We start from the raw sequence: 8,968 nt of genomic DNA on the forward strand, positions 1-8,968 counted from the left end.
CGTGGACGAACGAACCTAGAAACTCAGGAACCTGTAAGATCGAAAAAAATGAAAGGAATGAATCGTTTATCGACATTCTTCAGTAACATCCTACGTAGTATGCATGATAACAAGGTTCACCCTTTTCGATCTAAAGAAAATATCACAATTGAAACGACAGACAATGACTCTTGGAAGAAGGTCGATACAAAAGTTGATGGCGAAAGTTTGAATGAAGAAATAATAATTGAAGAAACTAAGATATCAATATCTCCAGGAAAAATAAAAAGAATGACTCGTTTTTCAAGGTATTTTAGTAACATTATATTTAAACAACAAACGACTGGTAAACTGACTGGAGACAAAATAAAGCTCAGAAAACCACAGCGCAAAACTGTTTTGTCCATCTCCAACATTTAATACAAAACTACAGCTAAACCGAATTACCATCAGTGACACTGTGTTTCTTGTGATAACCATCAGTGAGACTGTGCTTCCAGTGAAAACCATCAGTGAGACTGTGCTTCCAGTGAAAACCATCAGTGAGACAGTGCTTCTAGTGACAACCATCAGATAGATGGTGTTTTTAGTGACACCAATCACTGACACTGTGTCTAGTGATAATCATCAGTGATTCTAGTGATAACCATCAGTGACACTGTGCTTCTAGTGATAACCATCAGTTAGACTGTGCTTCTACTGACAACCATTAGTGAGACTGTGTTTCTTGTGATAACCATCAGTGAGACTGTGCTTCTAGTGTGAACCATCAATGAGACTGGGCTTCCAGTGATAAACATCATTAAAACTGTATTTCTAGTGATAACCATCAGTGAGATGGTGTGCTTAGTGACAACCATCAGTGAAAATATGTTTCCAGTAATAACCATCAGTCAGACTGTGCTTCTAGTGAGAACCATCAGTGAGACTGTGCTTCTTGTGACATGCATCAGTCAAGACTGTGCTTCTTGTGATAAGCATCAGTGAGACTGTGTTTGTAGAAACAACCATCAATGAAACTGTGTTTCTTGTGATAACCATCAATAAAAACAGATCTTTTAGTGACAACCATCAGTGAGTCTGGGCTTCCAGTGATAAACATCACTAAAACTGTGTTTCTAGTGATAACCATCAGTGAGACTGTATTTCTAGGGAGAACAATCAATGAGACTGTGTTTTTAGTGATAACCATCAGTGAGACTGTGCTTCTAGTCACAACCATCAGTGAGACTGTGTTTTTTGTGACAATCATCAGTGAGACTGTATTTCTACTGATAACCATCAGTGAGACTGTGTTTCTAGTGACAACCATTACTGAGACGATGTTTATAGTGATAACCATGAGTAAGACACTTGTGACTTACGACCAAGTTTACTTGAAAATTTTATACTATAAAGAAATGGAAAACATTTTGCTATTGGCATTTATTACGATTAATTGAAAACTAGAAACTTGAATAAATAATTCAGTATTATTTTTTGCCATTTTAATGAGAGAAAACATATGACTACATAACTTTTATTTCATGTGAGACAAATTCAATGGAAATAGATAATTACTACATGTTTTGACTTTTCCAATGTGACTGTTTTCTAACACTTTGACCATTTACAAAAACTGTTTTAAAATCTCGAAAAGATAAAAAAATTATTCAAGTTAAAATATGCTCTATTATAATGCATTATTAATTTTTCTCATGATTTTAATTTCTAGTCTATATAAGACAAAATGTTCACAAAATTACATTTTTGTCAAGAACCGGGCTGTAAAAAACAACGTAAAACTATTATTTTAGTGTAGTTTATGCTCTACAATCCACATTCTAATAAACTTGAAACACTCAAATATTTGAGAAATTAAATTACTTCATGGACCTTTGATATATAATTTTATTGTGAGTCCAGTTGTATTTTCTTTACACAAATAACACACATGGTACAAGTTCTCAGAGAGAGATAGATTTGGCAGACAAGGACTTTGATAAAAACACTCAAAGTAATAGAATCCATTTACTTACTTGAATAACCATACTTGATATATCTCCCATGTTAATTGGAAGTAACAATGTATTTCTTGTTTTAGCTAATATACTGAAGGCATTTATGTACTTTTCTGTGATAACCAGAGACGCAGCATCCATGCCATACTACAAATCACATCCTAAAATTTCAATGTAGGACAAAAAAGTATATATCAATAAAAATATATATGAATATAGTAATTTGTTTCAACATGTGCCACAAAGTGCAAGCATTGTGTGATTTTTTGATCAGTTGTTATTCTGTTTCTTTAACAGGTTGTCCCAAGTTTATCGTGTGAACTACCAATACCTGAAAATATATCATTAATGTATACATGAGGGATAGGTTGTTTAAAAATATCTAATCAAAAAGAAGTTTTCATTGTTACAAAAGTGATTTTTCACAAACATTATCACTGAACACAAATATATTGAGTAGAATGCATTTTATAAGATCACAGAACACTGAAAAGTTATTATCTTACAAACTTGACGTGAGAACCGTAACTTTCAGATGAATCATAATTATCATTATTTATAAAAATTAAAAACCTAGGAGTAGAAATTACATAGATTGTCTGGAGAAAAACGTTTATCAAATTCATAAAAGTGTCAGAGGAATGAGTTTCTATCATACTGAAACATCAGGGACACAAAACAACAACAAAAATTAATCTTCTAATAAAAACACTCACTTTCAGTGATCATAAACTTTGAAAGAACAGTTTGTTTTTTATATATTTGAAAAAAAACTTTAATAGATATAAAACACGAAAACATTTTCAAAGAACAAAATTGCTTTTCAAATTTGGAAATCACGAAATCACAGTTTCAAAAACTTTTAACACAATGACATTCAAGTGTATCAAAATACAGTTAAAATTATTTCACTTCTTGAATACTCAGATAAATATATTTATATCTCATCAGACGAAACAAATCTATAATAAAATAGTGTAAATAATGTTGTATAACAAGTCTCTAGTCATGGATATTTTATCAAATGATTTCAGCTTATCAGTTTTTTTCTCTCTATTGTGAGCTAAATAATAAATTGATAAATACGTAACTAGCTGTTCTTCTCCCATATTTAGAAGCTGAGACATTTGCTCTGGTCTAAAACTCCGTAATTTTCAATCATTTATTACATTTTCACGTTCATCTTATTCTGTTTCAACATTAAATGACCGGTTTCTGCACAACACTTTCTGTGAAAGTTCTTACTTGGAAGGAGAAGTTACAAACAAACTATTACAAGTTTCAAACACTAAATAGTTAAACAATCATGATTTAAGAATGTTACATACATATATGTTACATTGTTGGACAAAGTGTAGCTTGTCATATAAATAACCAGAAAAAGAACAAATTTCTACACGACGGTATCCCACTATTAAAGATACCCCTCATAATTACTTGCTTTGAGAGTAATTCCATATATGTTTTACCTGCATTATCTTTTGTTATTATTCTAATAATAAACAGCTACGTTTTTGTTTGTTAACTGTTTACAACCTGATAGCTTTTCTTACTTTCTTCTGATTGATTGAGTCAAACTTGTGCAAGTCATTTTGAAACTTTATGAAATACTACGTGGATACCTCAGCATCAAGAATATTTTATGTTAAAAATCAAAAATCACCATTCATAGTTGAAACCAAGGATAAAGAAGTATTGTTGTCCCAGAGATAAAAACCTTATTTTCAAGAGGCTGGTTCTACAATTTAAATAATGTGGTGGTTAGATTACTTTCCAAACAATTTGGCCGCCCAGTGGCTCAGTGGTATGTCTGCAGACATACCTCGCGAAAAGTCGGGTTTCGATACCCGTAGTGGGCAGAGCACAGATAGCCCATTGTGTAGCTTTGTGTTTAATTCAAAACAACAACAACAACTGAACAATTTGCACTACAATCGTTAAAACTCAGTTCTGTATAAATAATTTCTTTCACAGTTTGTTCTTAAGAAGTGCAAGTGTTTTTATTTTGTGTTACTAAAGGTAGTTTCTATGCAAGTAAGGAAAACATTTGTACAGAAATGTGATACGCAGTCTCAGAAGTGTATGAAAGTGGTTCCATAATAAGCAAAAGTTTTATATTTATGAAAAAATAAAAACATTCTGGGGTTTTACTACATTAAATAAATTAGTAACTGTTGATTTCTCTGGAAACTAGTTAATTTTATGACATCTATTTGGAACAGTTTTGTAGTTGAACTGCATCTAAAGATATTATGTTCAAATTACTGATCAAGGATTGGATTAATGCACATGTGTGTACAAGAAGGTTATAAAAACAGGTATGATACATATGTTAATAACTATATTTATATCATTACATAAACTGCTTATTAGTTTTGCCTTAAAGCAATTAAGACTGTGAAAACGTAACAGTAGTAAAATAGCAAAGTTTAACAATAGTAAGACTTATTTTAAAAGCATTGTTTCCTGTTAGACTTTGTACATTTAGTATATTTAATTTGTAGATGTAAGAACTGAAGACTGCTCGTCATGAGCATTTACAAAATAGGAAAATTATTAAACTGTGTAAAGTTACTAACAGCTAAAATTTTCTGTTAATCTTTAACTTTAACGCTTCCTTACGGACTTTAAAAAACAAAACAAAAAACATTACAGACAGTGCGTTCAACTAATGGATCACCATCTCGTATAATGTATGGTCTTCCTAAGGTTCATGGCTCGGTGGTTACGGCATTCGATTTGTAATCTGAGGGTCGCGTGTTTGAATTCATTCACACCAAATATGCTCGCCCTTTCAGCCGTGGGGGCATTATAAAGTGACGGTCAATCCCACTATTCGTTGGTAAAAAAGAGTAGCCCAAGAGTTGGCGGTGGGTCCCTAGCTGCCTAGTGTTACACTGCTAAATTATGGACGGCTAGTGCAGATAGCGCTCGTGTCGCTTTGCATGAAATTCAAAACAAACCAAACAAAAACCTACGGTTCATAAACAGAGTCATTCATTATGTCCTATACCTTCTGCAATCAGAACGCACAGTTATAAAACAGCCAAATTCCTTGTACCTATTCTTAAACCATTAATATTTAATGAATTTACTATCCTGTACTCAGTTTCACTTGTTAAAGAGTTAAAAGATCTACATCTTTATTGTGACTGTTTGGTGTTTAGTTTTCATATAAATTATTTATTCACAAACGTTCCACTGGATTAGCTTATTGACATTTGTTTGCTAAACTCTTTCAAGAGGAGTCCTTTGTTCATGGCTTAATTAAATAACAACTTAGATGATTAATTACTGATTTTGTAAATAACTACCATTTTATATTTATTGCAGAAACTTAAAACGTTTATGGAAAGATGTTTGTTTTTGAATTTCGCACAAAGCTACTCGAGGGCTATCTGTGCTAGCTGTCCCTAATTTAGTGGTGTAAGACTAGAGGGAAGGCAGCTAGTCATCACCACCCACCGCCAACTCTTGGACTACTCTTTTACCAACGAATAGTGGGATTGATCGCACATTATAACTCCCCGGCGGCTGAGAGAGAGAGCATGTTTGGTGCGACGGGGATGCAAACCCGTGATCCTCGGATTACGAGTCGCACGCCTTAACACGCTTGGCCATGCTGGGCCTCATGGAAAGATTACAATGTGAAGCTTATATTTATCAACTCAGTTGTTTTGGGCCTTTTTGATTGAACCAAAGCCAGCACCTATTTACAAAATATAAGACATATTTTTACCGAATAATTCTTTATAGTGAGTGAATTCTTTAAAACATAAATCAAGTTGTTCTACCTTGTTTTGTTTGTGTTAAATATTCTGGATCAGATGGGGTTTTTTTTGTTTACTTCCACTTAATTAATATAGATATTTTCTTTTACTAACACTTTTCAAGTTGTATTTCAATCTTTACTTACAGGGTGGCCCAGCAAGTCCCTACCCATCCATATATCATACGTATCCAGTGTATCTGTGTGGTGTCCCTCATTATGCGACGCCATGTTCTATGACACATTTTCCTCAACATAGCAGGGGTTATTGTTCCAACTGCTGCGGTAACAGCTGCCTTAAACTCATCATTAGTATTATAATGTTGTTTGGACACAATGTCCTTTATGTATCCCCAAAGACAGTTATCAGATGTTGTCAAGTCCGAACTTCTTGCGGGCCATTTCATGGGTGCTGGGAATGTTACAGAACCACAATCTATCCATTTGTCTGGAAAAGTGTCATTAAGATAATCTCGCACAGTGAGAACATAATGAGCCGGAGCTCCATCTTGTAGAAACCAAACCAGCTCTCTGATTACAAGTTCGTCGAGTTTCGGTATAAGTCATTGTTGTGACATGTTTAGATACAAGGTATGGTTTAATGGTTTCCTGGCCTGTCAAAGACGTAAGGTCCAATAACAAGATGCGCATTAAGTGCTGCCCACATCATGACATAAGGAGTGTTGTATTCAATTTCTTCATAATAATGAGGATTCTCCTTTGCCCAGAAGTAAACACTTCGTGCTCAACTCGAACGATAAATTGCACACTCGCCCGTAAACATCACCTTTCCTCGAGAAGGGATGGTATTGAAGATTCACAGTAGCTCATCACACGCCAGTTTCCTGAATGGGTTGGGACTTACGGACCACCCTGTACACTAACAAATCGTTGTACAAGTGATCGGGAGGAACAACCCTTTATATTCAACGTACAATTTGTTAACTAGATTTAAAGGATAAATTTTCGTTTCATAACTCAACTTTGAACATCTGTCTTTTCCCAGTGCTACCTCACACTAATCTGTTTTATATATGTCTTTAGTTTCGTTTTCTTTCGCTTACGTCATATTTTTATAACAACTGATTGACAAGTATTGCTTCATTTCTAACCAATACAAACAGAGAAAGACAACAATAAAATGAAAGCATATTATTGAATATTTGCAAAGAGTAACTGAGAGGAAAAATCTTAAAGTAAGAATCGAACTGTGCGAAGAAGGAACTAAATTTTTTGTTAAAAGTTTCTCACCTTACATTTCATGGGTACTTCGGCCAGAACAATTTGTAGGTATAACGTTTTGTATAAATATTTTAATTGTATCTTCACTTACGTTCTTTGTATGTATCTGAATTAAATTCTTGAAGTTAAAAACAAGTTAGACAACTAGCAACACTTACGTTACTTTACAACCTGTGTGAAGGTTGGTAATTAGGGTTAGCAAACATTGGGCTAGTTTAGATAGCGTCACACCGAAAACTTTAGTAAAAGTGAATATTTATGAGAAAAAAATATTATTTTTACAACAAGTACAAAGGCGAAAAGTGTTCGGATTGTGCTGATATAAACTGTATTTTTATCTATTAAATGTGGTATCATTTGTTGAAAAAATAAGTTTTTTTCTAAACCTCTTTTCCTTAAAACTATACAAATTACACCATTGAACATATATAATCACATTTTCAGGTTCAGACCCAGTGAAAGGTCGAATATTGGACTAACCGGCTTATGTTTCCTACAACATTTATAAACAAAATTTCCAAGGGAAATAAAATTGTAATTAAAATCTGTGAAAATATTTATTACATGGTTCAAAGTTTTACTGGTTCAGTAAACGCTGTAGGATCTGAGATCGCAGGTGTTTTGAAGTTACTGCTCATCTATTTGACGTCTGTGGAATTTCACAGCATATGTGTATGATGGTGTTATTTGGGCACTTACTCATAAAATTTACCACCCTCTTGTTTTACGTTTGTTAAGTGTTGAACGTGATGTAATGAGGTGTTAAATTTACCTTAGTTTAGATAATAACACAAATGCAGGAGGCTTAACTACGTATTGGCCTACGAAAGTATACTATTTCGACTACCGTACGTTACGGTATAATATACACATGCATATTAATATATATTAATTAATGTTTACATTTTAGTTATATTTCTTAAAACATAGGAAGTAAATGAGAAATAAATTGATTTCAAGGGCTCCATGAAGCATATTTTGAAAAACCACGAGTATCACACAATCTTACAGTTTGTTTTTATCACTGTTAGTAAATGTGTATACCTTTCAACTTTAAATGTTCATTTCTCAGTAGCATCTATTTGTGTACTATAATCTAATCATAAAACATTTGTGGTTCTCTCTATTTTTATATTTCATATAATATATATAGTAAAAGGTCAAAGTCGTATGTACAGAATAAATCTACAGACGACAAATAAAACTTGTCACATCTAAAACTTGTTGCTGTGAGATCTACACCGACAAGTCGTCGTACACGTGATCATGAGAAACAACCCTTTATTTATAATCTAGGTACAATTTGTTTGCTAGATGTAAATGATAAAATTTCGTTTTCATCACTCACCTTTCAATATCTTCTGACTTTTCCCACTGCTACCCCCTCACATATCAGTTGTATTTTTATACCATTTTTCTTCTCTTTTGCTTACGTCATTTCATTACAACAATTGATTCAAGAGTATCGTTACACTTGAAACCAATACAAACTGTGAAGAAAGACAACAATAAAGAAGAACCACAATGTTATTGAAAGTTGCATATAGTAACTATGGAAACCAGACATTAAAATAAAAGCCGAATTTTGAGAAGAAAGAACAAAAGTTTATAGCAAAAAATTATCCACCTTACATTCGACGGACAATTTGTCGGTATAAAGTTTCGTATAAACATTTTAATGGTATTCACATGAGATCATTCCATAAATCTGAATTAAATTCTTGAAATATGAAACAAAAGTCAGACAAATTGTTACATTCACTTTACTCTGCAACCTGTGAGTGGTTTAGCAGTTAGGGTTAGCAAACACTGGGCTGTTTTAGGCAGCGTCGTACTGAAAAATTAAGAAAAAGGGACCATTTTCTAAAACAACAAAAAAAGTATTTTTCACAGTAATTAAAGTAGTGGAAAACTGTTCTGATTGTGCTGAGCAAACATTATTTTTGATCTCTTAAGTGTGGTATCGTTTATTGAAAAA

The 8,968-nt window shown here is 33.1% G+C and overlaps 1 long non-coding RNA gene across 2 annotated transcripts; it reads right to left on the reverse strand.

Annotated features, from left to right (window-relative positions):
- Positions 1 to 2,147: 2,147 nt before the first annotated feature.
- Positions 2,148 to 8,721, reverse strand: LOC143256863 (uncharacterized). 2 transcript variants are annotated; one of them, XR_013031593.1, is made up of 3 exons: positions 8,618 to 8,721; positions 8,339 to 8,480; positions 2,148 to 2,310 (listed from the first exon to the last, which is right to left on the reverse strand). It is a non-coding gene; the product is annotated as an uncharacterized LOC143256863 (long non-coding RNA). The 2 variants fall into 2 exon arrangements; XR_013031597.1 differs by having other exon boundaries at positions 8,623 to 8,669.
- Positions 8,722 to 8,968: the final 247 nt, after the last annotated feature.

The sequence above is a fragment of the Tachypleus tridentatus genome, chromosome 1 (assembly GCF_004210375.1).
Source record: "Tachypleus tridentatus isolate NWPU-2018 chromosome 1, ASM421037v1, whole genome shotgun sequence".
In the NCBI taxonomy this organism is placed as follows: Eukaryota; Metazoa; Arthropoda; class Merostomata; order Xiphosura; family Limulidae; genus Tachypleus; species Tachypleus tridentatus.